Below are 25,461 nucleotides of genomic sequence, written 5' to 3'. Positions count from 1 at the left end.
GTGACCCTATGGACTGTAGCCTGCCAGGCTCCTCTGTCCGTGGGATTCTCCAGGCAAGAACACTAGAGTGGGTTGCCACGCCCTCCTCCAGGGCATCTTCCCGACCCAGGGATCAAACTCGTGCCTCCTGCATTGGCAGGCAGTCTCCTGCATTGGCAGGCAGATTCTTTACCATTGAGGCATCAGGGAAGCCTCATAAGGTTCTTGATGACTTAGCTTTAACCAGTCAGATGAATACTATGAAAACTGACTTTAAAACTAAATCCAGTGGGAAAAAAGGCAGTAGCTTGAAGGGCAACAACTTTTGCTGGTGTGGATAATAGCAGCTGTGGCAGAGCTCTGGGGACAGCAGTCTTGGGTGGAGTCATGTCCCTGATGCATGGCTTTGAAGGTATGATCTCAGAGTCTGCAGCGGATGTGGCATTTTCTAGACGCTTAGCATATAAACTGTAGCAGAGGGAGCAGTTCCCTTGGCAGGCAGCTTCCAAGGTGATGTTTGGAGCCATTTTTCCTGAAGATCTTTTCCTGAAGCCTTGGCCATCTAGCCCTTTCAGGAGTTTTGTAGGCATCAAATTCCTTTTCTTTTTAAAACAACCAGCATAGTTTCTGTTTTCTATACTGAACCCTAATGGGTAGATTTCTTCCCAGGATTATTATGGAGTTTCCATGAAACATTTTATGTAAAAGTGACTGGCTCTTAGTGAGTATTTAGTAAGAATTTTCTTCTCTCATAATTTGTATATATAAAATCACAGATGAAACAGGTGTTTTGAGATTCTGATGACTGTCTCTTTGTTTTCAGTTGACCTATAGACACAATCTTCAGTCAAAAACTTGGAGTCACACCAACACACAAACATAGAAATATAGAGAGGCAAAATACATCCTTGTTTTATTCATTCTTTTAGCAAAACCTTATTGACTACATATTAAGATCAAGTGCCTGATCCTGAACTTGGACAAATAATTTTCTCTCCCTGAGTCTCAGTTTTCTCATTTAAAAAAATGAAAATGTTGAACTATATCATTTCTAAGTTTTCTGTCTTCTTTGCTTCAAAATTGTGTGTTCTTTATATCACTAAAATATTAACTCTCAATTTGATCTATGCATATGCAATCTCAGTTTGTCTCAGGGTTGTAGATTTCTATAATGGTTTGGAATTACATGAGAAGGGTTGAACATGTGTTTTTAAGTACTTGTTATTTCTCAAATCAGCTAGGACTACCTCCCCCTTATCAATAATAATACATTGTCTTGACGCAGTGAATCATGGATCTAACACTCTTAAGCGTAATTCTTTCCTCCCTTCAACATTTAAGAAAGCAATGTCATCATCATTGGTAACATTTGTTGAACAATTACTATTTATTATGTACTTTGTATTTTCTTATGCCCATGACTTAGTGCCCATTTAACATCCACAATGCTCTATACACTTTTTTGATATGAGAAAACTGAGGCTGAGAGAAGTAAAGCAAGTTGCCCAAGATCATAGAATTAGTAAGTGGCAGAGCTAAATCTTGGCTAGGTTTATTTGAACCTAAGGTCTCTTTCTTAACTACTACAATAGATGACCTCCCAATAATAATAGTGATGATGAGAATAATAATAATAATTAGTAGTAGTAGCTTTGAAAATACTGCTATTTTATTTATTACCTTTATTGAGTATTTAATACCTTTATTGAGTGTGTGCATTCCATCACTTCAGTTGTGTCCAACTCTTTGTGACCCCATGGACTGTAGCCCACCAGGCTCCTCTGTCCATGGGATTCTCCAGACAAGAAGACTGGAGTGGGTTGCCATGCCCTCCTCCAGGGGATCTTCCCGAGGCAGGGATAGAACCCCCATCTCTTGCATCTCCTGCATTGGCAGGCAGGTTCTTTACCACCAGCACCACCTGGGAAACCCACTGAGTGCTTACCCTAAATGCCAAATACTCTGCTCTTTTATTCATATTCTCAATTCATTCTCGTAATTTACAACCTAAAACCTATTATAACCTCCATTTTATAGATGAAGAAATGGAATCTTATTGGTTTTAAGCACCTTCACCAAAGGTTCAGCTAATCATTTGTGGAGCTGGGCTGTGAGCTTAGGCAATGTGAAACCAGTGCCTTATGGCCTCTGGTACCTTATGGCCTTCTGTTTCCTGTATCAATGGGGTTGAGGGGAAAATATTGACTTTGCCTTAATTTATGGAAGATGTAAATTGTTTGCATACTTGAAAGTCATATAAGTAACAAGTACCCATGGCACTCCCCACAACTGATTCTGTTCATCTGTGCGCTCTGACACCACCAGGACTGCTGACCCTTACAGACTTGTGAGCACAGAAAGAATGGATCAAGTGGTCTATGCATGCAAGAAGTGCTATGCCATGGACATGCACTCCTGCTTCTCAAATTGGTGTATGATGACCTCAACAACCCTTTTAACTATCCTTCCAGAGCTATAGAGTTTCTGACTCTGTTTCTATCAAGGTGATGGTAATTATGGGAGATCACTTCCTATTTCTGTTTTAAACATTAATGTTATGTAGACATGTGTTTAAAATGTACATTTTAGCAGGCAGGCGGGGAGAGTATGACCATTTAAAAATCTGAATCTTATAAGTGACCTAGATGCGAGCTAAGAATTTAAGAAGGAGAAAAGTTGCAAATCCAAGCAATTAATTATTAAATATTTAAAAGCCAAGTATAGTACCTCTGGGCAGAGAGGCCCTTTCCTTTGAGGAGGTAAAAACTAATTGCAAACACAGAGCTGTTGAGCAGTCACACTGTGAAGCCTGGGGTGCACTCAGCAGTTATCGTCTTCTGTTGGCTGAGCCACATGAAAAGAAAGGTGAAGATCCAACAAAAATGTATTTCAAACCCCTTGGGAAATTTATTCAATAAGTCTACATGAAAAGGAATAGATGGTAATGAGAGCCAGGGAGAAAGGCAGATGGGGGATGTTTACTCTGAGTTGCAGAGAGGTTTGTGAGTCCTGAGGCTTTTAATCCCTGAAAGAGACAGATCTAGCACATAGTAGGTGCTCAAAAATTATTAAAATAACTAGCAAATCAATGAATGGATGGATAACTTTCCCCCCTATGTTTGAGAAAAGAGGAAATTTTATAAATATTATTGAAAAGAATACTTGTGATGGATTGAATGTTTATGTCCCTCTCCAATTCATATGTTGAAGTTCTACCCACCATCAACATGATGGAATCGAGAGGCGGAATAGGCATTTGGGAGGTAATTAGAGTTAGATAACAGCATAGGTGTGGGGCCTTGGTCTGATGGGATTAGTGCCCTTATAAAAAGAGACACTGGAGAGTTTGGCCGCCTCTCTCTCCCCAACTGCACAAAGAAGAGGTTATGTGAGAATGCAGGAAGAAGGGAGCCATCTGTAAGCCAGGAAAAGAGTCCTCCCCAGGAAACAAAAAGCCTGGCACCTTGATTTGGGACTTCTCAGCCTCCAGATTGTTAAAAATAAATGTCTGTAGTATTTGTTATGGCAACCTGAACAGACTAAGTCCTTATATATCTTTAAATCTTACTCTACTTGAAGTTTTAGTCACTCAGTCATGTTTGACTCTTTGTGACCCCCATGGACTATAGCCTGCCAGGTTCCTCTGTCCATGGAATTCTCCAGTCAAGAATACTGGAATGGGTAGAAGTGAATGGGAATTCACTTCTCCAAGGGATCTTCCCGACCCAGGGACTGAACCCACGTCTCTTGCGTTGCAAGCAGATTCTTTCCTGTCTGAGCCACCTTGTAACTTGTATAGTTATACAATAGTGTGTGTATACATATATATATATACATACACACATATATATGTATATGTATAGATTGATCATTTTAATGATTTTTTAATTAAGTAGTTAATTTTGAATGTGAAATAACTTGCCAGGTGAATGAGAATCATAGTATTTCCTGTGACTCAGAAGTCCATGTCCAAGAAGAAATTGGTACTCAGATCATAGGACCAATTCCAGGGCCCTACAGTCAATGCGGTGGCATAATAGCAACATGTAGGCAGCCCACCAAAGAAGAAATTCTAGTTTCCACACTACAGCTAAGACATAAACTCACTTTGCAGTCACTTTCTCTTCTTTTTCCTCTCTTTCTTTCTTCCTTGTATTGAACCTTTGGGACACATAACAGATAGAAAAGCAAACAGAGGCCATGGGGCTTTGAGACAGGGTATGCTGGATACATGATAACTGCCATAATAAGAGATTTCAGAGGAGACTCAAATCCCTCAGGGCCTTCTTCCTGAGGTCAAGTTTCTGGGGTTGCAGAGTGTCAGCAGACATATTTCTTTCTCTCTCTCTCTGTCCTCCTCACAGTGCATACAAACCATTCCTTAACTAGCAAAGTGCGGTACTAGCAAATTTTAGAAAGTACTAGCAAATCCTGGTTATGAGAGCTCTTGCTTCACCTGTGGGAGCAGTCCTTTCTTTGGGTATACATAGCCAGGAGCTGATAGCTTTTCCTAAAATTTGTCATAAAGATGAAAAAGGTATAGTAAAAGAGCAGTTGAATCCTGGGGACTAGGGTCAGATCTCATGTCTATTTCTTATTGACTATGATCCTTAGTACCTTGCTTAATCCTTCTGAGACTTTCTCCTTCTCTGTAAAATGGGGCTAGTAATTTCTTCCCTACCTGCTTCAGTGAGTTGATCTCAGAAACAAATGAGGCACATTTGGATATACAAAAGCGTTTTGTAAAACATAATACTCTATGCTGGTGGCGGGCAAACTCTGGTCTACAGGCCAAATCCATACATCCCTCTGCTTGTTTTGTATGGCCTGCAAGCTGATTTTTACATTTTTAAATGGTTGAGAAGATTTTACGACATGAAAATTATGAGATCAGATTCAGTGTTTGTATGAATGAGTGTGTATGCTCAGCTGGTAAAGAATCTGCCTGCAATGCAGGAGACCGCAGTTCGATTCCTGGGTCGGGAAGCTCCCCTGGGGAAGCCTATCTCTTGATAGCCCAGTGTTCTTGGGCTTCCCTGGGTCAGGAAGATACCCTGGAGAAGGGAATGGCAATCCACTCTAGTATTGGACAGAGGAGCCTGGAGAGCTACAGTCCACGGAGTCGCAAAGAGTCGGACACGACTGAGTGACTAACACACACACACACACACACACACACACACTCTAAGAACAGCATATATGCCAGCTTGTTTAACCCTTAAACCGTACTGGTAACCACCATTGCACACTGCCTATGACAGAGGAGAACAGTCCATCAAAAGCTCAGCATGGAGCCTCACTAGAAACAAAAGCAGGTGAGATTGCAGTGTGGTTCTAGGAAGTAAAGTTTATTTTCTGAACCAATGTTTTGTAGATAAGGAAGCTGGTTTGAAGACTGGTCACACATGACAAATGACAAATAACCCAGTTCTTTGTCTGATAACCCAGGTCTGACCATATCTTTTCAGTGTACAAGGTCATTATTTTCACTTACTTATGCTATCAGAAATTAAAGTGATAGATTTGACCCTACCAAATCTCCATAATAAAACTCAGCCATACTTGACATTAATATCAAAAGCATCTTGGAGTTCATCCAAAGGATTTTGTTCTGGAAGGACCATAAAAACATTGATCACTTTTTAATGTAGAGTAAGGTCAGCGGTACAAATGCTGAGATGACCTTTAAAGTAGGCAATGTACTCATTTTAACTGAGCTTCACCTGTGTTGCAATGTATTCATTTATGAAACTGGTCCACCCGCAAGCCCTTGAAGAGAAAGACCCACCTCCATCCAGTCCCTGTAACTGAAACAGACACTTGTTATATTAATTGCCACCGCCGATGAGCCTTGGACGATTTGCTCGAAGGCCACAGGTTTAGAGACTAGCCTATGGCTTTTGCAACCTGTCTTAAAAAGATGGGCCATGCAGCCCCACCACCCGGCCGCCAGTTGCCACCCCGTCGCGCTGTGCAAGAAGACGGTGGGGTCTGTGGCCGACAGCGATGCAGTGGTGAACTAGATGATGTGCATTTAAACAACTCCTTGGGCTCTCCAGTTCAAGCCGACACATACTTGCCATGACTGAGCGTGCTATTTTGTGGGCACATTAGAGGTGGCATGAGACCAGGCAAGAAAGTGTTAGTGATGGGCATTGTAAACCTCAACTCAGAGAGCTTTGCCATCAGCTTGACCTGTGGTGATTTGGAAGATCCTCCCGCAGAGGTGGCAATTGAACTCAAAGCAGTGTTCACAGACCGGCAGCGACTCAGAAATTCTTGTATATTTGGGGAAAGGGGTGAAGAACGTCAGCGATCCCTTACTTCCCATTCATCCCAGACCAGCCATCCAGGATGGAAATCCTTTGTTAGCATCCGGGTTTCAGAGTGTTTGTGGATGGACACCAACTTTTTTATTTTTACCACCACATTCAAACGTTATCTGCAATGGACACCATAAAGATCAACGGAGACCTCCAGATCACTAAGCTTGGCTGATGTTGTTTAAACCACATCTGTTTCAGAGCATCAGGTGCCACAAATGTCTGACTGTTGGTCTGAAAGAAGTGTCCTAGCAAGGTCTGAAGACTTAAAAAGAAAACAAAAAGGCAGACTTCACTGTTTCTTCTTTCTGTGCAGTTTAAACCCAAATGACTTCAATGGTGGTTTGCCCTTAGGAAGCTGTCAGAACTAAGACACGGAGCCATTATTCCCAGAACAAAGTAACACATTTATGCTGGATTTTATTCAGACTTAACTGAAATGGATTTGTGATTTGGTAATAAGTTATTCATCTTTTCAAAGCAAGATGATATTTAGAACAAAAGTGCTAAAGACTTAACAACAAAAATGGCACATAGAAATCAACTCATTTCTGCACTCAAGTGGAATTGTGTAGCACAACCAACATTTTAGTCAGGGTATTTAACATAGAATGTAGGTTGTTCAAGGTGTTGTTTGTTTTTTTTTTTTTTTTTCCCTTTTTGCACAGTGTAATGTTAACTCAGATGTTTTTAAGCTTTCTTGTAGTTATTTCTACTAAGTGTATGTGTTAGAGAATGATTAATGTCTCAAGAACAGTTAGTTATGAACTTTTGAATGTACAATTATCTTAGGTCTGGGTAAGGAAATTACCTATTACCGTCATGAGAAAGGTGAATTTCTACCTTAAAGAGTTGAGTCTTATCCTCCTACCCCTAAACATAGGATCTCTTGATATAAATTGCTGTTAAGTGCTTTGGGGAAAACTTTGCAATAGTTCAGTAAGACTGCTTTTCAAGTTTTTGATGATTATGTAAAATTCTACTTACATTGCTTTTTCTCCTTACTGTGAATTAGCACAGTATTGATCTCCTTAAGACTAAATACTTTTCCCTAAATCTACATAATAGCTCATCGATTTGTTATTAATCTAATTGAAAACACATTAATAGGTAATTGCATTGACAGTTTTTAAAATGGACTGTTATATACATTTTTAAAGGTATAGTATGAAAATGATTCCGGAATGCAATGGAAAACAGAAGCAAATGGGCCCAAAGAACTTACTTGGAAAGAATTTATATCAACTTAAGCTGTTAGCTCATTGTATGACTTTTATTATGTGACTCTCACCCATCCCTAAGCAATGACTTTGGAGCTTCAGAGTACAAGATGCTTCCTACTGCGTGGGCTCTGCTGAGATAGATCCAACCTAGGAAATGATCCACTTAGTTTATCTGAAAAGTTAACTCCCAGGACTCTAGGTCTTTGAGTCCAGCCAATAGTGTGAATGCTCCAGTGAAGCTCTGGGATTTTCCCTGTACTTGTGGAACTGATTAGACTGCAGGGAGTCTCCAGGAAAAGCCTGCAGTGATACGCATGTCACTGCAAGGCAAGGGATGGCTGGAGTCCTAGGTGCTGGATTTCATAAACTGCATTGGCCTTGGAGAGAAGGGCCCTTGGCATTGCTCTGGTCAGCTAGTGGCGGCAGGGGAAAGGGGTGCTGGGGTGGGGGTGTGAAGTCACTCAGTCTTGTCGGACTCTTTGCAACCCCCTGGACTATAGCCTACCAGGCTCCTCTGTCCATGGGGTTTTCCAGGCAAGAGTACTGGAGTGGGGTGCCATTTCCTTCTCCAGGGGATCTTCCTGACCCAGGGATCGAACCCAGGTCTCCCGTATTGTAGGCAGACGCTTTATCATCTGAGCCACCAGGGGTGGGGGTGTATTTATATATAATTTAGGGTTTGTTTGTACAGCATACTGCGTCCTGTTATGACACGTCCTTGTCCTGCTTTACTGTTTGAGTTTTTTACACAACATGCAGAGGCACTGAAGTGGCCACGTCATTTTCACGTGTCAAGAATGTAGACAGTGTTTCAGAACCAAAGTTTAAGAAAAAGCACACTAAAATTGTGAATTTTTTAAATAGGTGATATATTTGGATTCTCCTCAACTTTGAAACTGTTTAGCACAGTTCCATTGTGTTATGTAAGGAGATGCTTTATCCAACAAGAGTGTCTGAGCATTGAAAAGCTTTATGTCCCAGCTGACTTAACCAGCCATATTCAGCCAGAAGGGCTGTGCTCTGGCTCTGGGTATTTGGAGCCTATGACTAACCTTGTGCAGCCACTAGATTTTGTTGTGTTTGTAGAGAGACCTAGAGGGCACCCTGAAATATATTGGTAGGGATTTTGATTCTCCTTATGGTAGAAGACACCCCCCAACCCCAACAAGATGTTTTCTTTGAGTGGGCATTCATTCCCACCCACTGCATAATTCAGCAGAAACTAGAGTTGGGAGTATAACTGTTGGAACTGACACTGTTCTCTCTACCTATCAGGAACGGGTTGGCAGCCAAGCCCTTAGGCAGCTTTGTGTAAAGATACACTGTAAACCCTTCATTGTTCTGTGGGGGTCAGTGAGAACCTCTTGGTTAAGCCTATTGAAATGAATCTGAATGATGTGATGGTCTGATTTGGGTATAATTAAGTTAGTGAGGGGATAGTCCAGCTGTCCTAATTATTAGCTGTAAACCGGAAACTGTTCACATCTTCTCATCAGCATGGGAGGTCTAAGGTGGGAATTCAGGATGAAAAGTACAATTCTAAGCTTCCCAGGAAAGCATCTGGATGTGTAAGGTGTTATTTCTGACCAGAGCCCTAATTCTGCAATATGACCAAAACCAAGGAACATAAATAACAATCAGGCTCTGGGGGAATAATAGGCAGGCTTTAGACAATCTGTTCATTTCTGCATCAAAATCGGAATGAATGTATGCATTCTACTTAAAAGTTAATAGAAGTGACCTCTACTTTCTGGGCTATCCCAGAATTGTCTTAAAATTTTTGTTTTCTTTTAATTTGAAATCCCATTTCAAATCATGCCAACCTTAGTTCAAAACCTCCAAAGAGAGCACTCTTAGAATTGGTAATTTGCTAAAATGGCAAATCCTTTCATTTGTATTAAAAAGAAAATATCCAAAAAGAGGGAGGGAGCCTTTTTGCCTCGAGAGAAACAGCCTTGGTATTTTCCAGCTACATTATTAATGTAGAAATACTATTTCTATGATGACGTATTTTCAAAGAAACACTTCCTTATTTACTGCATGTCAAATGTTGCTAAATGTTTTCTTTCATTATGATGTCACTGCTGAAAGTTTTTTGCGCTATAATAAAGGAATTTTCTACCAAAAAAAAAAAAAGATGGGCCATGCAAACAGCTTTCATGGGAACCAGAAACTGGGAAACTGAGAGACTGAGCAATGCAGTCACGGAGCTGAAGGGAAAGGGAGGCTCTGATATCAAACTGATTTTAAAAATCACATAAAGCTAATGTTAAAAGGAGGTAAAGTCTGTGCTCTGTAAAACAGAGGACATGGGAACTGGCTGGTGGAGAGAAGTGGACAGAAAGACATAGAGATGCTCAGAGACAGAGAAAAAGAAAGTGGAAGGGCTGAGCGATGGAGGGGAGGGAAGCAGAGATGCTAAGAGAGACCCAGGCTTGGGACTTCCTGGGTTTTCTGAATTTCCCAGGAAACTTTGGTGAGTCTCTATTCCATAAGACTACAAGGTCCTGTTTGAAAAGCTCTTTCTCATCAGTCTTTAAATAGGAAACTTTGGGGGGCTTCCCTGGTGGTTGAGTGACAAAGAATTTGCCTGCCAGGGCACTGACACAGGTTTGATCCCTGATCTGGGAGGATCCCACATGCCACACAGCAACTAAGGCCGTGGGCCACAAATACTGAGCCTGTGCTCTAAAATCAGCAAGCTGCAGCGACTGAGACCTGCGTGCCCTACAGCCCATGCTCCACAGCAAGAGAAGCCATCGCAATGAGAAGCCCATGCACTGCAACCAAGAAAAGCCTCCACTCACTGCAACTGGAGAAAAACCCACGCAGCAACGAAGACCCAGCAGAGCCAAAAATAAATACTTTTTTTTTTAAAGAAGGAAATTTGTGAGTGAATAGGTCCTTCATCTTTTTGGTTTTAGGGGCTTCCTTGGTAGCTCAGCTGGTAAAGAATCTGCCTGCAATGCAGGAGACCTGGGTTCAGTCCCTGGGTTGGGAAGATCTCCTGGAGAAGGGAATGGCTACCCACTCCAGTATCCCAGCCTGGAGAAATCCATGGACTGTATAGTCCATGGGTCACTTATCCCATTCTTCCTCTTGTGACCTAACTAACCCAAAGTCTGGAACCAAGAGGAAAGTGAAATGGGAAGCAAGAAGTCAGCGTTATTTCATAGAAGACTCAGACTCTGAGGGGTGGAACCTGATTACATTGTGCTGAGACTTGGGTTTTTAGAACCACTCTGCTCCTCTCTGTGGATAAAGGCAGAATTGAGAGTATTTTTCATCCTATAAATTGTAAAAGCAGAAGCAAAATGCATTCTTTTTTTCCTCCTTCCATTTCAGGACTATGAACCAAACACATCAATCCACTTCATTACAAAATATCTTTTTTTTTCTTTCTTTCTGATTTAACAACTTGCTCTCCTACGTCTAAGGTATTCTAAACACCTGGGCCCTTCTAAAACCCTGCCACCCTGCCAGGCGGGTGGTTCTAGTACGAAAAGCCACAGTGGGCAGTCACTTCGCTTTACATTGTATAAAAGACTACCACGTTTCTCCTTCACACTAGTTTGCTTCAGACCAAAGCCGTGTCAGTTAACAATGCCTGAGGGCCCCCTCTTCCTTTCTGAGCCCACAGTAATAGTCTGCCGGAACAGCCCAGCTGATAGAGGCACTAAGGATAGTTTCATGTTAGGCTGTCAGGCAATCCACAGAGAAGGCTCTCCCAGGCTCCCCCGAGTTCTTTCGCCTCCTAACGTGCTGTTGCTCTACTTTGCTTGGCAGACCAGGAGTTAGCAAAGAACGACCGAGGTGCAGGGCTTATTCTCCTGGACTCTAGACGCGAACTACCAGGCCTCCAATCTTGCCTGTGCCACTTAAAAATAGATAGCACTCTCTGAACCTCAGTCTCCTCATCCGCGAGATGTGGATGATGATATTTGTTTCCACTGTGGGACTAAGGGAGTTAACATCTATAAATGGTTCAGGATAGTCCCTGATACATGATGCACCATGTGGTTGTTAAATCATTAAACAGACATGCTCCAAGGAAAGGAGACGACTCCTCCCTGACACAACAGCCAGGCTAGTGAAAACAGAGCTTAGCTTGAGAAGAACTGAATTGTGTTTCAGGTTATAAAGTGATCTTTTTTTCCTCGCAGGAAATTTCCATTTGCTAATTCATCTCTATTAGACGACTGAATATTTTTAAAGTAAGACAGTGTTTCAAATTATAGGCAACTTGTTGTTAGGGGGAAAAAAAGGAAATTAAACACAGAAATGCACCATTTAAATACAGGTTAATTAACTGGCAATTTAGACCATGGAAGTCGGCAACAGGGAAAAAGAACGGAGGACTTTGAGGTGGTTCTGCCAAAAGACCTGGGCTGCAAGCTTTTAACTGTTTGACCCTTGGCAAGACCCTCCCCCTTGCTTATCTTCAGTGTCTACATAATGGGGATACTTATCCCCGGCTGACAGGGTGGTCGTGAGGATGAAGTAAGAAACACAGCCCAGTGTAGGATATAGTGTGTGGCACATACTGACTGAAGCAGCGCTTGAACTTGAAAATAGTTTCCACTGAGCTCAGACACACAGGCCTTCAATGCTGGGCTCAGGACTTAATGACCTCTTCTTTGGGCAAAATTCAAACCAGGACACCAGACCTACAAAGGAGGAAACTCGCTGACAAGTAAGAAGGGAGACAGGGCTGAAAGAGATGATAAATACATAAAGAAGGAGAAAACAGAACATTTTATAAAAATAAGACAAAATGCTGAAATTTAGTAGCCCGAGGTCTTTTACTGTACATAAAAATAGCCCTCCAGACCTAAGTTGCCTCTGACGGATTCACTGTCTCATAGTCTCGTGTAATGATTAACATTGACATGTCTAAAGCCCCTTGGCAACACACAAAGATATACAAAGAATATCTCTGAAATATCCTGTTAGGACTGCACGTGCCTGAACCCCAGGGGAAAGGGACATGGAGAAGGGAATCACTGTATTGTCTCAGATAATTTGAAAATGAATCACAAGACTAGGGAAGAGGCTGCCTGAGGTTCCAGCTCCTCATGACAGGACCTTAAAAGATTTGAAAAGCCTGGGAGGAAAGCCTTTCACTAACTACATAAGGGAAGAATCATTCTGAGCTTAGTTAAGATATGCTCCCGTGTCCTGTACAGGAAACAGTCAAAGAGGGAAAGAAGACCCTTGACAGAAAGGGCTGTCTGGGAAGGTGGGAATGGTCCCACCCCAGGGCAGGTCTCCAGTAGAGATGCCCAGGACTGAAGGCAGGCAGCCCCTGGTCACAGGTGGCTCCGTGCTTGGCTGCTGGAGCCAGGTGTCTGGGTTCCAACTCAGGTCACCCTCTTATTGCTTGCATGACCTCCTGCTTAATCTGACTTAAGCTGTTCTTTGTGAAATAAATATCTGACAGCACTGTTGTGAGAACAACTATGTGAAGGAACTTGACAGACTGCCTGGCACACTGCGATAACTTAGCCAGTGTTAGCTCCTGTCAAATGTAACTTTGGTATATGTTTTACTTTTCTGTACTTCTAACAATGAATGATTGGGTTGCCTCAGCTCCTCTTATCAAAAACAGTCTTGTGATGAACACCTTCAGAAGTCTGCTCAATATACATTTATTGAGTGCCTAAGGTATGATAGGCAATGCTTTTCTTCAGTTCAGTTCAGTCGCTCAGTCGTGTCCGACTCTTTGCGACCCCATGAATCGCAGCACGCCAGGCCTCCCTGTCCATCACCAACTCCCGGAGTCCACTCAGACTCACGTCCATCAACTCAGTGATGCCATCCAGCCATCTCATCCTCTGTCGTCCCCTTCTCCTCCTGCCCCCAATCCCTCCCAGCATCAGAGTCTTTTCCAATAAGTCAACTCTTCACATGAGGTGGCCAAAGTACTGGAGTTTCAGCTTTAGCACCATTCCTTCCAAAGAAATCCCAGAGCTGATCTCCTTCAGAATGGACTGGTTGGATCTCCTTGCAGTCCAAGGGACTCTCAAGAGTCTTCTCCAACACCACAGCTCAAAAGCATCAATTCTTTGGCGCTCAGCCTTCTTCACAGTCCAACTCTCACATCCATACATGACCACAGGAAAAACCATAGCCTTGACTAGACGAACCTTTGTTGGCAAAGTAATGTCTCTGCTTTTGAATATGCTATCTAGGATAGTCATAACTTTCCTTCCAAGGAGTAAGCGTCTTTTAATTTCATGGCTGCAGTCACCATCTGCAGTGATTTTGGAGCCCCAAAAAATAAAGTCTGACACTGTTTCCACTGTTTCCCCATCTATTTCCCATGAAGTGATGGGACCGGATGCCATGATCTTCGTTTTCTGAATGTTGAGCTTTAACCAACTTTTTCACTCTCCACTTTCACTTTCATCAAGAGGCTTTTGAGTTCCTCTTCACTTTCTGCCATAAGGGTGGTGTCATCTGTGTATCTGAGGTTATTGATATTTCTCCCGGCAATCTTGATTCCAGCTTGTGTTTCTTCCAGTCCAGCGTTTCTCATGATGTACTCTGCATATAAGTTAAATAAACAGGGTGACAATATACAGCCTTGACAAACTCCTTTTCCTATTTGGAACTAGTCTGTTGTTCCATGTCCAGTTCTAACTGTTGCTTCCTGACCTGCATACAAATTTCTCAAGAGGCAGATCAGGTGGTCTGGTATTCCCATCTCTTTCAGAATTTTCCACAGTTTATTGTGATCCACACAGTCAAAGGCTTTGGCATAGTCAATAAAGCAGAAATAGATGTTTTTCTGGAACTCTCTTGCTTTTTCTACGATCCAGCGGATGTTGGCAATTTGATCTCTGATTCCTCTGCCTTTTCTAAAACCAGCTTGAACATCAGGAAGTTCACGGTTCACATATTGCTGAAGCCTGGCTTGGAGAATTTTGAGCATTACTTTACTAGCATGTGAGATGAGTGCAATTGTGTGGTAGTGTGAGCATTCTTTGGCATTGCCTTTCTTTGGGATTGGAATGAAAACTGACCTTTTCCAGTCCTGTGGCCACTGCTGAGTTTTCCAAATTTGCTGACATATTGAGTGCAGCACTTTCACAGCATCATCTTTCAGGATTTGGAATAGCTCAACTGGAATTCCATCACCTCCACTAGCTTTGTTCGTAGTGATGCTTTCTAAGGCCCACTTGACTTCACATTCCAGGATGTCTGGCTCTAGGTCAGTGATCACACCATAGTGATTACCTGGGTCGTGAAGATCTTTTTTGTACAGTTCTTCTGCATATTCTTGCCATCTCTTCTTAATATCTTCTGATTCTGTTAGGTCCATACCATTTCTGTCCTTTATCGAGCTCATCTTTGCATGAAATGTTCCTTTGGTATCTCTGATTTTCTAGAAGAGATCCCTAGTCTTTCCCATTCTGTTGTTTTCCTCTATTTCTTTGCATTGATCGCTGAAGAAGGCTTTCTTATCTCTTCTTGCTATTCTTTGGAACTCTGCATTCAGATGCTTATATCTTTCCTTTTCTCCTTTGCTTTTCCCTTCTCTTCTTTTCACAGCTATTTGTAAGGCCTCCCCAGACAGCCATTTTGCTTTTTTGCATTTCTTTTCCATGGGGATGGTCTTGATCCCTGTCTCCTGTGCAATGGCATGAACCTCATTCCATAGTTCATCAGGCACTCTATCTATCAGATCTAGTCCCTTAAATCTATTTCTCACTTCCACTGTATAATCATAAGGGATTTGATTTAGGTCATACCTGAATGGTCTAGTGGTTTTCCCTACTTTCTTCAATTTAAGTCTGAATTTGGCAATAAGGAGTTCATGATCTGAGCCACAGTCAGCTCCTGGTCTTGTTTTTGCTGACTGTATAGAGCTTCTCCATCTTTGGCTGCAAAGAATATAATCAATCTGATTTTGGTGTTGACCATCTGGTGATGTCCATGTACAGAGTCTTCTCTTGTGTTGTTGGAAGAGGGTGTTTGTTATGACCAGTGCATTTTCTTGGCAAAACTCTATCAGTCTTTGCCCTGCTTCATTCCGTATTCCAAGGCCAAATTTGCCTGTTACTCCAGGTGTTTCTTGACTTCCTACTTTTGCCTTCCAGTCCCCTATAATGAAAAGGACATCTTTTTTTGGTGTTAGTTCTAAAAGGTCTTGTAGGTCTTCATAGAACCATTCAACTTCAGCTTCTTCAGCGTTACTGATTGGGGCATAGACTTGGATTACTGTGATGTTGAATGGTTTGCCTTGGAAACAAACAGAGATCATTCTGTCATTTTTGAGATTGCATCCAAGTACTGCATTTCGGACTCTTTTGTTGACCATGATGGCCACTGCATTTCTTCTGAGGTCTTCCTGCCTGTAGTAGTAGATATAATGGTCATCTGAGTTACATTCACCCATTCCAGTCCATTTCAGTTCTCTGATTCCTAGAATGTTGACATTCACTCTTGCCATCTCCTGTTTGACCACTTCCAATTTGCCTTGATTCATGGACCTGACATTCCAGGTTCCTATGCAATATTGCTCTTTACAGCATCGGACCTTGCTTCTATCACCAGTCACATCCACAGCTGGGTATTCTTTTTGCTTTGGCTCCATCCCTTCATTCTTTCTGGAGTTATTTCTCCACTGATCTCCAGTAGCATATAGGGCACCTACTGACCTGAGGAGTTTCTCCTTCAGTATCCTATCATTTTGGCTTTTCTTGTTCAGTCCTATGCAAACTAAACTCTGGGAAACTAACTCTCCTTATAGCCAGGAATGAGTTACTTACCTAAATTCACTGAACGTTGGTCACCTGCTCACAAGCTCACACATTTGCTGCCAGCACATGAGGGCTCTTGTGTTTTCTTTGTCAACATCCAGTGTCATCAGACTTTGAAAATTTTTGCCAATCTGATTGGCAAAAATAGTATTTTAATTTTCAATTCTGAAGAAAGTGAGACTGAGCACATACTTATTAGCTAATCCTATATCTTTTCTGAGAATTGTCTATAGGTACATTTTGAGTCTTTTTCTATTGGGCATCCTATCTTCTTGTGGTTGATTTGAAGTTGTTTCTTATATATTTTAGAGATGTAGCATTTATTAATGTTGGATATTGGAACTATCTTCCCTCAATTCATCACCTTTTTATTATCTATGTTTAGATTTTCTTTATTGAACAGAAATCCTGTGGTACACCCAGCCCACTTCCTGACTAGACTGATTAACCCTCCATATCTATTGGCCTATTGACATAAATACTATCTATTCCAGTCTCAACTGTTTTTCTACACACAATGTCCAGCATCTGATAAAAATGATAGGATATACATCAGAGAAAGACAAACACTGTATGATACCACTGATATGTGAAGTCTAACAAGTACAACAAACTAGTGAAAACAGCATAAACAAAGCAGACTCATAGAGAACGAACTAATGATTGGGGTGAGAGGGAACTGGGGGAAGCGGGGTCGAGAGATAGACTATTGAATATACGGTAGGCTCAGGGAGGTATTGTTCAACATGGAGAATATATGTTTGGTAATATTTTGAAATAACTGTAAATGGAATACAGTTATTCCATTTTGTAATAACTGTAAATGGAAAGTAATTTTGAAAAGTTATATTAAAGAACTTTAAGTCATAGGCCTAAAAAGGAAAAATTATAGGGCATACAAAAATTAAGGGGAAAAAAACAGTGTCAAGACACAAACAATCAAAGAATCTGATCCAGATATTCAAATTATCAGAAAGGGACTTTAAATAACTATGATTCATATGCTAAAGGATTTAATAAAAAAAAAAAAAAGAGGACAAGAAGCATGAGAGAATTTCAGCAGAGATCTGAATCTCTGAATCAGAGACCATAATAATGAGTCAAGAAGTTACACGTTCTATTTTTATTCTCCTAGTTGTTTCACCAAATTATTAAGTCTTTTTTCCTCTTAGTAATATCAAAGTCAGACATTATTTATTATGTCAATGGTCACTACCTTGAAATACTCAGATTCAGATCAGGTTTTTTTTTTTTTTCTTTTTTTTTTTTAAAATATGGAACGCTTCACGAATTTGCATGTCATCCTTGCTCAGGGGCCATGCTAATCTTCTCTGTATCGTTCCAGTTTTAGTATATGTGCTGTCGAAGCAAGCACTCAGATCAGGTATTTTAATATGTACTGAGCTTCAGTTTTACTGCAATTTTTCCATAGCTTCCATTTCCCTTCATTCATTAGCTCACAGTTTTGATATACTAGACTAGCTCTTTTAATATCCTAGCCACAAGGTAGGGATTGTGTATGTGTTCAGTCACTCAGTCACGTCTGACTCTTTGTACCCTATGGACTGTAGCCAACCAGGCTCCTCTGTCCTTGGGATTCTCCTGGCAAGAATACTGGAATTGGTTACCATTTCCTCTTCCAGGGGATTTTCCTGGCCCAGGAGCCCTCATCTGTTGCATCTTCTGCTTTGCAGGTGTAGTCTTTACCATTGAGCCTTTACCACTGGGAAAGGCCATGATAGGGATTATTTGGGTTTAAAAAGAGGTTTTTTTCTGAAAGAAACAGACAGTTTTGCACATCAACCAGTTTTGGTCCATCACATTCCATCATTGGAAGTAAAGAAAATTGGACCTGTGGAGACAGGACATTGAGATGCCTTCCTCTGGGCTACTTATCCATCAAGCACTGAAGGCATTCTACCTTCAGCTTCTGAGTTTTTAATGGACTTCCAGAAGTGTTTGAGACCTGAAAAAAAATTGTCTCTCAAATACCAAAAGAAAATTGTGTGCTTGATATGCTATGAAGTAGGGTAATGGGGCTCCAAAGGAAAAGTACTTAGAACACATGCAAGTCCTAAGTCAGTCTTGAACCTCTTGGAAATGGACTTCCACCTACTTTGGTTTTAGTTTACAGCTTGTTGATTGAGACCACTGGCTGATACAGCACAATGGAGAATAACAGAGAATTAGAATATTTAATGCTAAAAACTACAGAAAGTGAAAGTGAAGTAGCTCAGTCCTGTCCAACTCTTTGCTACCCCATGGACAGTAGCCTGCACCAGGCTCCTCCATCCATGGGATTTTCTAGGCAAGAGTACTGGAGTGGGTTGCCATTTCCTTCTCCAGGGAATCTTCCTGACCCAGGGATCGAACCTAGGTCTCCTGCATTGTTGACAGATGCTTTACCATCTGAGCCACCAGGGAATATCTATTCAGATTTTCAAACTGTGCCTCAGATGCATAAGAAAGGTTGAGAGAGTAGGGCTCTGGTTCACCCTGCTTTTGAACCTCCATCTCCTGCAACTCCCTACCCTGACTGCTATCAGAGCAGCTCCCCTTGATCTGTTGAGTGTACCAGGATTTGTAAAGTTTTGTTTGGAAAGTGAGTTCACTGCTTAGTGTTAGAAAACCACTGATCTATTCTGACTCCCCCATTTTACAAATGAGTGTCCCGAGGCTCAGAGAATTAAAGTAAGTTTTCCAAGGTCTCCCAATAGCTAAGAAAGAGAAATGTCCAACCTCAATTCAGGGCTTTTTCTTTAAGCAGAGATTGAGGTGAGAAATGGAGTTATTTCCTGCCATATCAGTAAACAAGGATGCCATAGTCATCAGTGATTCCAGCCCTCCAAATGTGAATTTCTGAGCACTGAGGGCACCTGGGATGGAGAACTGTACCTGCCATCTGGCAGCCACAAGGCTGCAGCCACTCCCTCTGGTAAACACTGAGGAACTCAGAAGGTGAAAAAATGTGAAATACTGGCCCCAGGCAGCTGAGATGCGTATGAAAGGAATGATTACAGTGAGCCCAGACTCTTGCATCTTCCCATACATAGAAACTCAGCAGCTGAAACTCCAATACTTTGACCACCTGATGCAAAGAACTGACTCATTGGAAAAGACCGGGATGCTGGGAAAGATTGAAGGCAAGAGGAGAAGGGGACAACAGAATATGAGATGGTTGGATGGCATCACTGACTCCATGGACATGAGTCTGAGCAAGCTCTGGGAGTTGGTGACGGACAGGGAGTCCTGGAATGCTGCAGTCCATGGGGACGCCCTTGCGTCAGACTTGACTGAGCGACTGAACTGGATTCATAGAAAACTGCTAAATTCTTTAACTTGAGATATCTGATTTTCTTTAACTGACAATAATTTTTTGATGTTCAGACTACTTGCCCTTTGTTGTAAGACTTCTATATAACCTAGCTCCTTCCCTCGGCTTCCTGGAGCAGTTCTCTAAAGGCTACTTGAGATACTGTCTCCCAGGCTAAGTCCTGAAAATTTCCACTGAATAAAACTTAACTCTCAACTTTCAGGTTGCAACTATATTTTAAGTTGATAGAGGAATCCCAGATATAACAAGTTTATTTCACAGTCTGGTCCTGACCTTGTGCTGAGAAGGTGTTACTGCCATCCTGGGAAGCATGTAGGCTTTGCTAGAGCAGCTGTGATATGGCTCCATCACCATTTTCCATGTGCGTCTTTCAGACCAAGGTCACATTCTGAGTCTTGGAGGAGATATTTTGAAGGGCTCAGAAAGCATCTGTGAAGCTAACCAGGGAAATAAAAATCATCTTATCTCATTTTTACTACTTTTGAAAGGCACCTCCAGTGAAACCAAACTTAAATAAATATTTATCTGATTAAAGGTTTGTTTTAGACAGGACAAAAAAGAAAACTTCCAGAGATTTCTGTTAGGCAAAGTCCTGAGCAACATAGGGGCTATCCTTTGGATTATCCTCTGACTTTCATTAAGAAGTTCTTGATTCCCACTGGGGAAAAAAAAAATTCTTTTTTTAATCTCTAGAAACAAAGATTTTTTTAAAAAAAAACAAAGATTTACAGCTAATAAGAAATTCAATAAGCAAAACTACAACAAAATCAGAGATGTATATAAAGGAGTAAAGGAGCGTGTCTTTGATGGCAAAGAGCCACTATTGACTAGTTTTGTTGTTTACTTGCTAAGTTGTGTCTGGCTCTTTGCAACTGCATGGACTGTAACCTGCCAAGCTCCTCTGTCCGTGGGATTTTCCAGGCAAGAATACTGGAGTGGGTAGCCATTTCCTTCTCCAGGGGATCTTCCAGACCCAGGGATCAAGCTCATGTCTCCCGCATTGGTGAAGTGAAGTGAAGTCAAGTCGCTCAGTCGTGTCCGATTCTTTGCGACCCCATGGGCTGTAGCCTACCAGGTTCCTCCCATGGGATTTTCCAGGCAAGACTACTGGAGTGGGTTGCCATTTCCTTCTCCAGAGGATTTCCCCAGCCGGGGATTGAACCCGGGTCTCCCGCATTGTAGGCAGATGCTTTACCATCTGAGCCACCAGGGAAACCACCTGCATTGGTAGGTGGATTCTTTAGCAATGAGCCACCTGGGAAACCCAAAGTTTTGTTAGTCATCCAGAAAGACTAACCAACCCACATGGTAGCTGCTGAGCATATTGACTACTGAACACTTGAAATGGGGCTGGTTCAAACTGAGATGCTCCAGAGGTACGAAATGTACACAGAATCAAGGCCTAATATTAAAAAAAAATGTTAAAAGAATGTAAAATTTTGTAATAATTATTTATTGATTGGTGTTGAAATGGTATACCCAATGGTATATTGGGTTAAGTAAACTGTATCATTAAAATTAATTTCACTTATTCTTTGTGCTGTTTTTAACATAGCTTCTAGAAAAATGTCAACTACATATTTAAATAGAATGTTTGTGTTATATTTCTATTCGGACAGCACTGGGCTAGAAGTAACTAATTCATGTCCATGGCAACTGAGCTGAGAAGTCTGGGGTTCTTTCTAGGAATAGCTTCCTTCTTGCCTGATCTAGGTCTAAAGCTAACGGTCTCCATCAGAGAGCAGCACCAGGCTCTGCACGCAGGCTCTCAAATTATGGCCTTCAGGGAGCTATAATTAAAACTATTTCCGTCAGAAACTTGACTTAACTGGGGGATATGTGGTTGAACAGGTATGTCAGAGTTATGAGATAGCGGCCTAAAGGGCAAATGCAATTTAAGGTGCTTTTTAAGCACCACAACCATGAAGTTTCAAAACAGAATAGCAAAAATCTCCCTACCATAAATGTCTCCATTCTAAATAGGTGGGACTAGATCTGTTAAGAGCAGAAACATTAAAACCTATGTGGCTCAGGACTTTGCCTCACAGAAATCTCTGGAAGTTTTCTTTTTTTGTCCTATCTAAAACAAACCTTTAATCAGATAAATATTTATTTAAGTTTAGTTTCACTGGAGGTGCCTTTCAAAAGAAATGCCTGACAGAAAACAAAGCTGAAGTGTTTTGTTGGTTTCGGATATACTTCCTCTTTCTTATAAAAACAAAGTTTTGGTCTATGAGAAATGAAGAAAAGAGTAATTATGAAGAGCCTGTTAGAGTTATAAAAACAAAGCAACTCAAACAAATAAAGCTCTTGTTTTTTTAAAGAGATAACATGATAAAAAATTCAAATTTGAAGTGGACCCATGAGAGACTGGGCTTCCCAGGAGGCACTGGTAGTAGACAACCTGCCAATGCAGGAGATGTGAGAGACGCGAGTTTGATCCCTGGGTCAGGAAGATCCCCAGGAGGAGGGCATGCTCAGTCCACAGGGTCACAAAGAGCTGGACACAACTGAAGCGACTGAGCACAAGCACGCATGGTAGACTGAGTAACGGCCCTCAGAGACACAAACTTCCTATTCCCTGGAAGCTGGAAACGTGGCCTTATATTGCAAAAGGGACTTTGCAGGTGTGACTGAGTAAGGCTCCTGAGCTAGGGAGATTATTCTGGATTATTCAGACAGCACTTAATATAGTCTCAAGTGTCCTTACAAGAGAAAAACAGAGGGAGATTTGATCACAAAAGAGAAAGTAATATGACTGCAGAAGCAGAGACCAGAGTGATGTCAGCAGGGGACAGATGACCTAGGGATTCAAGGGTGATGGCAGACATAACTGGTCCCTTTCTCCTGGTGAACAGCCAGAAGTATCAGGAGGTAGAAAGCCTCTAGCTAAGAAATATGCCAGTAATTGAAGCCTTACCAATAGAGATACCTTCCTTTCGGTTTGGAAATTTTATCTGAATATCTTCCATCCTCCAGGAAGCACTTTTAAACCACTATCAATTAATACTTCAGTTGTTGTTTTGTTGTTGTTCAGTCACTAAGTTGTGTCTGAGTCTTTGTGACCCCATAGACTGCAGCATGCCAGGCTTCCCTGTCCTTCACGATCTCCCAGAGTTTACTCAAATTCATGTCCATTGAGTTGGTAGTGGGAATAAGTTTTCTGGACCTGTTTCTTTCATTCAACATTTGCTGCATGCCTTCTTGTGCCAGACAGCTCTGCTTAGTGTGCTACACATGTGTGGAGAAAGGGAGAGGGCCTCTCCCTGCTCTCTTGGAGCACAGGAGTGGTGAAGTGCTGTGAGGGAAAATCACAGGGAGCAAACATGAGTGGTTCATAGGATTCCCCAGAATGATCTGGGCAAAAGAAGCAGGCTTTAGGGAGGAGGTGGCACTTAGGCAGGAAACTGAAGAATAAATAGGAGTTGGCCAGTTAGTGTGTATATAGGGAGGAACTGAAAAGGTGTATTCCAGGTCTGTCTAGAGTCCTATGGAATTAGCATGCTAGAGGAACTGAGAGAAGTTCAGTGCACAGAGGTTGACCACGAGGATTGGGAACTTCCCTGGTAGTCCAGTGGCTAAGACTCTGAGCTCTGAATGCAGGGGGCTCAGGTTTGATCCCTGGTCAGGGAACTAGATCCCATAGTGTTATAACAAAGGGCTCATAGGCGCAACTAAAGCTCCTGTATGCTGCAACTAAGACCTGGGAGCAGCTATATACATACATACATATATATATATGTGTGTGTGTGTGTGTGTGTGTGTGTGTGTGTATACTTTTTTAAGTGAGGCTAAAGGAGAGAGGACCACATGGGTAGTAATCTTGGAGGCCCTGGTAAATGAATTTGGACTCTACCCTAAAAACAAAGAGAAGCTGTTAATGGGTCATAAGCAGAGGAGTCATAGGCTCAAGTTTGCATTTCAAAAAGATCATCCACGTTTTGGTGTAGAGAGTGGGATTGGAAGTAAATAAGTGAAAATGACAGAACGTTCAGTAGGTGATTACTGGCTTTTGCCAACAAAGGTCCGTCTAGTCAAGGCTATAGTTTTTCCTGTGGTCATGTATGGATGTGAGAGTTGGACTGTGAAGAAGGCTGAGTGCCAAAGAGTTGATGCTTTTGAACTGTGGTGTTGGAGAAGACTTCTTGAGAGTCCCTTGGACTGCAAGGAGATCCAACCAGTCCATTCTGAAGGAGATCAGTCCTGGGTGTTCTTTGGAAGGACTGATGCTAAAGCTGAAACTCCAATACTTTGGCCACCTGATGCAAAGAGTTGACTCATTGGAAAAGACTCTGATGCTCAGAGGGATTGGGGGCAGGAGGAGAAGGGAACGACAGAGGATGAGATGGCTGGATGGCATCACTGACTCGATGGACCTGAGTGTGGGTGAACTCTGGGAGTTGGTGATGGACAGGGAGGCCTGGTATGTTGCAATTCATGGGGTCGCAAAGAGTTGGACACGACTGAGTGACTGAACTGAACTGGCCTTTAGGCAAGAAATGATAGTGGCTTGGATGAGGATGAAAATTTCCTAATTGTAGAGCCTACTTAATCTTTGCATTTACACTTATTTATAATTTACATTAAATATCAAGTCTTTATCAATGAAGTTAGCCAGATACTGAGTATAACTTTTATTCCTTTGCAAAGAAGTAGCATAATATTTTTATATAAGTGAAGTTAATTTCAGTTTCAAGCTGCATTCTTACAGAATTTGTAAATTTTACTTCAGTCGCTTTAGGGGGTCTTGCCATCTCTTTTGTATGGATATGAACGTGGGGGGGCTGGTATGCTGAGATCTTGCACAAGATCTTGCACAGGTGAACAATCTTGTCCCCTTGACGGTGTTCTACCCTGAGATCCACTGACACATCCTTGGTCTCATCTGACCTATGGTCAGAGGTTCACCCAGGCTTCTGCTGCACCCCCATGTCCATATTACTTTACAATGTTGTGTTGGTTTCTGCTGTACAATATGAATCAGCCATAAGTATACATATTTCCCTCCCCCTTGGGCCTCCCTCCCATCTTTGTCCCATACTGATACCTCCTTATATCCACTGATTCTTACACCGTGTCTAAACTGTTCTCCAAAGGAAAATGTTCTGCTTCTTCCCAAACAATCTGGCTGTGGAAAACACTCGGAGGCCTCTCGGCCCTGCTACATCAACATGCCACGTATCTCTCTTCTGCTCTAGAGTCATGCTTAGTATCCAGGACCGATAGTTTCTTATTAGATATTAGGGACAGATTCAAAAGATATTTAGAAGGAAAAATATTTGTACTTTATGATTTATATACATTGAGAAAGAGGCTTCAAGAATGACTCCTAGATTTTTTTTTTTGCATGAGAAACCAGATGGTGCCTTTTAATTAGGTGGGAACCTTGGAAGAGAAGCAGGTGCAGAGCAGTGGGGCTGGAATCACACGGTCACTTTAGAACATGATGTTTGAAATATTCAAGATAAGAAGTAATTGGTAGTGGGGAGTCTAGAGCTTGAAAAAATTCTGGGGTTGAGAAAATACACAGTTGACTCAGTGGTAAAGAATCCACCTGCCAATGCAGGAGACCCGGGTTCGATCCCTGGGTCAGGAAGATGCCCTGAAGAAGGGAATGGCAATTCACTCCAGTATTCTTGCCTGGAGAATCCCATGGACAGAGAAGCCTGGTGGGCTACAGTCTGTGGGGTCGCAAAGAGTTGGATATGACTGAGTGACTGAGCCAGCTGGTCACTTGCTGGCAGGGCCAGAAGAAAGCTCCAGGACTAAATCCATCTTTACCTTCTATATCCAGCTTCAAATAAAACATATCCATTAACTCATCTTCTCTATGTGCA

At 41.9% G+C, this 25,461-nt stretch overlaps 2 non-coding genes and 1 pseudogene across 2 annotated transcripts; 1 reads left to right on the top strand and 2 right to left on the bottom strand.

Moving 5' to 3' along the window:
• Positions 1-5,906: 5,906 nt before the first annotated feature.
• On the top strand, positions 5,907-6,477 carry LOC102407120 (annotated as a pseudogene).
• An 11,081-nt stretch (positions 6,478-17,558) lies between these two features.
• On the bottom strand, positions 17,559-17,665 carry LOC112585917. Its single transcript, XR_003110484.1, has one exon. It is a non-coding gene; the product is annotated as a U6 spliceosomal RNA (small nuclear RNA).
• Positions 17,666-20,765: 3,100 nt separating this feature from the next.
• Positions 20,766-20,837, bottom strand: TRNAC-ACA. The gene has a single exon. It is a non-coding gene; the product is annotated as a tRNA-Cys (tRNA).
• Positions 20,838-25,461: the final 4,624 nt, after the last annotated feature.

This window comes from Bubalus bubalis, chromosome 6 (genome assembly GCF_019923935.1).
Source record: "Bubalus bubalis isolate 160015118507 breed Murrah chromosome 6, NDDB_SH_1, whole genome shotgun sequence".
NCBI lineage: Eukaryota > Metazoa > Chordata > Mammalia > Artiodactyla > Bovidae > Bubalus > Bubalus bubalis.
Note: the sequence above shows the minus strand (reverse complement) of the source record. Positions and strands in the feature narration are given on the sequence as shown.